Source organism: Barbus barbus, assembly GCF_936440315.1.
Source record: "Barbus barbus genome assembly, chromosome: 29".
Taxonomy (NCBI): Eukaryota; Metazoa; Chordata; class Actinopteri; order Cypriniformes; family Cyprinidae; genus Barbus; species Barbus barbus.
The window spans coordinates 17,830,638-17,836,778 of NC_136757.1; the positions used below are offsets into that span (position 1 = coordinate 17,830,638).

At 33.6% G+C, this 6,141-nt stretch overlaps 1 pseudogene across 1 annotated transcript; it reads left to right on the top strand.

The window, feature by feature from the left end:
* Positions 1-2,603: 2,603 nt before the first annotated feature.
* LOC306849097 (LHFPL tetraspan subfamily member 5 protein-like) lies at positions 2,604-4,288 on the top strand (annotated as a pseudogene). The gene is made up of 2 exons: positions 2,604-3,000; positions 4,032-4,288. The product of its transcript is annotated as an LHFPL tetraspan subfamily member 5 protein-like (transcript).
* The last annotated feature ends 1,853 nt before the right edge of the window (positions 4,289-6,141 follow it).

Here is a 6,141-nt window from a genome sequence, read left to right on the forward strand (position 1 = left end):
AACAGACATCACATGCTAGAAAACATCATTATATTCCAGAACAATGTAAGTGTACTACTGGAAGTTGATTTCTTCCACGCGTGCTGTGATTCTCTGCTGGTGTGTTTTGACGATGCTGTGCTCATGGAGAAAACTCATCTGGCATATTTACTGCGGCTGTGTAATTTTATTTAGGGCATTCTACAGTATGAGTTCTGATGGGAGGCAGCCATCTAGTGGTGAAGCTCCTCACTGCATACTAAATAACAGCACATGATAAATGACACCAAAAAATAGCTTACATGTAGGTATAGTGTGTGCAGCTTTAGCCCGATTCGGACGGTAATTGTTTCTCAGGGGGACGTAAGTGATTTTCACCACAGGGGGTAGTTGGTAATTTAATTGCCGTCCGAATCCACATCTCGCAGGATCACAGAACTCGCTCCTCCACTGTGAATAAATCGCGTGATATGTAAATTCATTTTACAGACGTCTATATGAGAAACAATTACCGTCCGAGTCGGGCTTTTGGCAGAGGTTTCCTTTAAAGCCCCAATATAATGGCTTGACCTGTGCCATGAAGGCCTATTTATTATTGGGCCAGAGACATTTGTGGTGGGACAAATCAAAAGGCTAATTTCTTTTTTAACAGGTTTGTCACAACCCACCTTCATTTCTGCATTGCGGTGTGCTTTAAGATGATCCAGCACTTGTTCCTTTTCTCCACTTTGATTCTGATGTTTCACAGTAGCAGAGAGGCAGCAGAAGCCTGTCACTAATCAAAGATTGGTCACATTCTGGTGGACACCCAAGGCAGAAATGGCATGTGGCTTGTTTGATCTTTTTGATAAAAACATGAAATGCAGAAAGTATATTTGAAAAATCTCATCATTGAGCAATAACAGACACGTTTTGAAATGTATACTTCACAGAGGTCTGTAATAGAAACTCATAATTTGTCTGGGAATGATGCTGTAAAATGTAGCTTGTGCATTATGAAAGGTATGCTATGAAAGGCTTCTAGCATAACAAGTTCTTCAAAGCATTTATAGCTGTTAATTTATCTTAAGATCTCTTTGTGCACTATCAAATCTTTTGCAGTTGAACAGATGTTGCATTGCTGTTGCAGCAGTGTGTGATGCTCAAGGGTTCTGTTTACATATCAGGCTCGCAGCACCTTTGATTTCTTTGTAATTATTGACCTACAAAGCAAAGGCTTCACATCACGCCCAAGAGGAACGCAAACATCAGAGTGCAGTCTTTGTTGTTGACTGTCTTGTCTGACAAATTCCCTTTTGAGCAATAAATTCCTTACAAAAGACACATTTGTTTATTAATATCACTACTAACCTCATTAGCAATAATCTCTCTTTTATGCTCTCTTTCCGCTGGACACTATTGTTTTTAGAATGTAAACTAAAACTTCAAAAAAAGTAAACAACCAAACCAATAAATAAATAAAATAAATTCGTTTTTTGTTGTTGTTGTTCTTTTAAAAGATGGTAAGTCTATTTACTTTCCTATATTTATTCACCATTATACACTACCACTGTTCAAAAGTTGGGGGTCAGTAAGATTTTTTCGAAGAAATTAATACTTTTATTTAGCAAGGATGCATTAAATTAATCAATATGAACACTGAAGACTGGCGTAATGACTGCTGAAAATTCAGCTTTGTCACCACAGGAATAAATTATAATCTAAAATATATTAAAATTGAAAACAGTTATTTTAAATTTCACAATATTACTGTTTTTACTGGATCAATGCATACCAAATCAATGCAGCCTTGTTGAGCAGAAGATACTTTGTCAAAACATTTATAAAAAAGATTTTAGCAATTGCATTAAGCATGATTTTTCCCCTGCTGTCTGACGTTTTATCAGAAATGACCTAAGTGTGGGGTGTCTACAAACACTTGGCCATGTAGTGTATTTTAATGTTTAATTTGATAATAAAGATAATAAGATTGATAATACAGCCATTAGGATCAGAAAGGACAACCACTAAGCACAGAGATATCAATAAAAAGTCATGAACATGATGCTTATAGTACGTCAAGGGTCCCCTCACACAGACACTGAATCAACTTTGACAACATAGTTGTTTCTTGAATAAAAAATACAAATTTGAGTAAAACGGTTTGTTTTGGTGAGATAAAGTTGTATTAATCTGGTGTGGTACATGGCAGGAGTATATTTTATATATAATGTATAATTATATATAATAATGCATCTTTTCACAAAAGATAAAGAATCCATGTTGGCTCAAGAACACAATAGCTGTTCTTTCACTGTGAAGTAACAAACATATCTGATTACAGCATCTAAAAGAACAGGTTATTGTTGCCACCTTATTCCTCAGCTTAATTTACCATTAATAATTTAAAAACTGACACCTTTGTTGGCAACAACGTTGTTTCAGACACTATTCCACTGGTGACGGTCTCCCTGTTGGACATCTTTGACAAAAGCAGATTTAATTTGTTTCTTTGAACTAAATGGCTGCAGAATAATAAGAGCTGTCCGTGGCATTGGATTCTGAGCTAGCTTTCCATCTGGTCTGGTTTCTTCTTGAAAAATATCCACAGACTTATTACCTCACTGGATAAATGAAATGAGAAGATGCTTCCAGCCCAAGAGGCTGCCAAAATCTACCACACCAATTATGTGAGAAATGCCAGGGCCATCGGCGTCCTGTGGGCTGTTTTCACCATATTCTTCGCCATCATTACAGTGGTGGTCTTCATTCAGCCCTACTGGATCGGTGACAGTGTTAACACGCCCCAGGCTGGATATTTTGGGCTTTTTCACTTACTGTATTGGCAACCCCATCACCTCCGAATTGGTCTGCAAAGGAAGTGTGTTTGATTTTAGTTCGATCCCCTCTGGGGCTTTCAGGACTGCTATGTTTTTTGTAGGCACCTCAATGCTCCTTATCGTAGGCACCATTGTGTGCTTGGGTCTTTTCTTCTTCTGCAACTCCGCAAGTGTGTATAAGATATGCGCATGGATAATATCCGTGCGAAATAGGAAATAGGAAAAAAGTACAGCAAAACCAGTACAATTTTGAAATATTTTTTACTGTTTAAAATAACTGTTTTCTATTTGAATATATTCTGTATATTCAAATAGAATATGTAATTTATTCCTGTGATAAAAGTTCATTTTCAGCATCTTTACTCCAGTCTTCAGTGTCACATCCTTCAGAAATCCTCCTAATATTCTGATTTGCTGCTAAAAAAAAAAAAAAACATTTATCATTATTATGGTGAAAACAGACGATTATCATTTTTTCAGGTTTCTTTGATTAATAGAAAGTTCACAAGAACAGCATTTATCAAAAATAGAAAACTTTTGTAAAATTATAAATGTCTTTATAAATGTAAGGCATCCTTGCTAAATAAAAGTATAAATTGTTTTGTTTTTTTATCATTTCTTTCCCAAAAAAATAAATAAATACTGATTCCAAGCTTTTGAATGGTATAGTGTATAATGTTACAAAAGCTTTTTATTTCAGATAAATGCTGATCTTTAGATTCATCAAAGAATCCTGAAAAAATATACTCAACTGTTTTAAATATTGATGATAATATAATAAATGTTTCTTGAAAAGCAAATCAGTACATTAGAATGATTTCTGAAGGATCATGTGACACTGAAGCCTGGAGTAATGATGCTGAAAATTAACTTTTATCACAGGAATAAATTACATTTTTAAATATATTCAAATAGAAAGCAATTATAAAAAGGAAAAGAAAAAACATATTTCACAATATTACTGCTTTTGCTGTATTTTGGATCAAATAAATGCAGGCTTAGTGAGCAGAGAGAATTCTTTAAAAAATATTAAAAATCTTTTGACTGGTAGTGCATTTGTTGCATCAGCGAATTTAAAAACATTTTTAACTGTGCGTCTATCCTTCACAACCTTCTATTCTTTTCATTCGTGAAAAATTCAATATTGCCTCTACCCTGAATAAATGGATATTGTCATTTTTCGATAAAGAGTGAGAAGTCGAAAAAATGTAATCTTTGCACTTGATGTTGTAGCTGTGTTGATGGTGATGGGTTGTATGATTTATCCGGATGGCTGGGATGCTCCGGAGGTAAAGCGGATGTGTGGCGAGAGGACGGACAAGTACACGCTGGGGAACTGCACCATTCGCTGGGCTTATATTCTAGGCATTATCAGCATCCTGGACGCAGCATTACTGGCACTGCTTGCCTTCACTCTGGGCAACCGGCAAGACAAACTGCTGCCAGACGACTTCGTGGTGGAGAATAACGGTAAGAGAAGCACTGATTAAGGAATGATTTAGATAGTAGCTAATTAGAATGTATTTATTACTCCTAATTCAGAGCAGAACATGAAGTTACACTGGCTATGAGCTGGATAGGTTCTCACTTTGAAAACACAGCCAGAATGTGGCGATGAATTGATTATTAATGTAAGATTAATAATATAATTTTCAATAAATGATATGGATAAATAATAAATACGTTTCTATCCTACTATATAATTATTCATGACTATATTTAGGATGCAATATCCTGTAGAAATACAAAATGCACGATTTTAGTGATGTTTTTTTCCATTTGTTTATAGATAAAGCCTGAATCCAACAGATCTGAACTGCAGTGGACATGGAACTGGAGATTCTTTAGTTAAAGTTAAAGGAAATGATATTAAAACATAAAAATAAATCTGAATAAACTTTTATTTTTTCTGTATATAGGCCTATATATGGGCCATTCTACAGAATTGGAGCAAACTGTTGTCCCACAAGGAAAAAAGATATTTAAAAAGCATTAAAGTATTCAAATCTTAAGCTTAATAAAATCATAATTTATTGGGTACTTTGAATTGGGAGGTGGCTGTCCGAACCCTAACCACTAAATTTCAACTTATTAAAATTATATTGAAATAATTTTTGTATTTTTTTTGTATTGTTGTTTTTAAAAGTAACTTTTTGATTCTTTTGAAAAGTTAAGTTGAAAAAATATTTATTTTATATTTCCACTGTCAATAATAAAACTTTATGTAAAAACAAAAAAAAAAGTGTCCCGCATTTTTCATGTCACTACCAAAACAGTGTGTTTTAGTCCATTGGCTGAGACTGATTCTAACTACAGCCCTAAATTTATGGTCAGGAAATATTCCTACGTCCCCCTCTCTCATAGCTACAAGGTGTGAGTATGTCCCATCATTTTAAGGTAAATGTGTTTAAATTTAAACTGCAGATTTTGTCTGGCCAGAGGAGAATAACACTATTTCGATAAACTATTTCCCCGTCTAAATACTGTAAAGATGATATAAAGCCACCCAGCTTTATATCAAGCTGATGTAAAGCTGCTTTGACACAATTTGCATTGTTAAAAGCGCTATACAAATAATATTGACTTGACTTAAATGTAACAAAATTTGAAAAATCTGATTAGAATCTTTGAGCTAGGTTCAAAAGTATCTAAAATTGTCACTACTGAAACATTTACTGGAGTTTCAGTACAGTGACATCTTTGTTTTTTGGGGTATTAATCCCATAGAATTGGGGATATTTGGGGGAAATTAACAAAATTTTAGTTCAGTTATGCAATTTTTTTGTATTTTAGTATGTTTTTGTAGTGTTTTAGTGTGCAAGTTAAAATTCTGTAATGTGATGTGGTTGCTACTGAAGCAGTAGTCACTACCGAAACATGGGAAGTTTTGTCAAAAATAAAGTATACTGAATTATCAACTAAGATGTTATGATAGTTTTTGGTTAAACTAATGAATCCTTAACTTTGAGATCAGTATATGATCAACTTTTTGCCTTTTACAAAGAAAAAATGGATTCAAAATGCAACAAATCTCAAAAGTTCCAAGTGAAATACAGTTGAAAAATGTAATTATGGATTTACCTCTGAAAAAACTTTAAAGAGCATATATAGAGGTGATGGTCATAAAATTAGAATATCATGAAAAAGTTGATTTATTTCAGTAATACCATTCAAAAATTGAAACTTGTATATTAGATTCATTCATTACACACAGACTGATATATTTCAAATGTTTATTTCCTTTAATTTTGATGATTATAACTATATATATATATCAGAATCAGAAAGAGCTTTTATTGCCAACTATGGAATCTGTATAATTATATATTCTTAATTAATATAT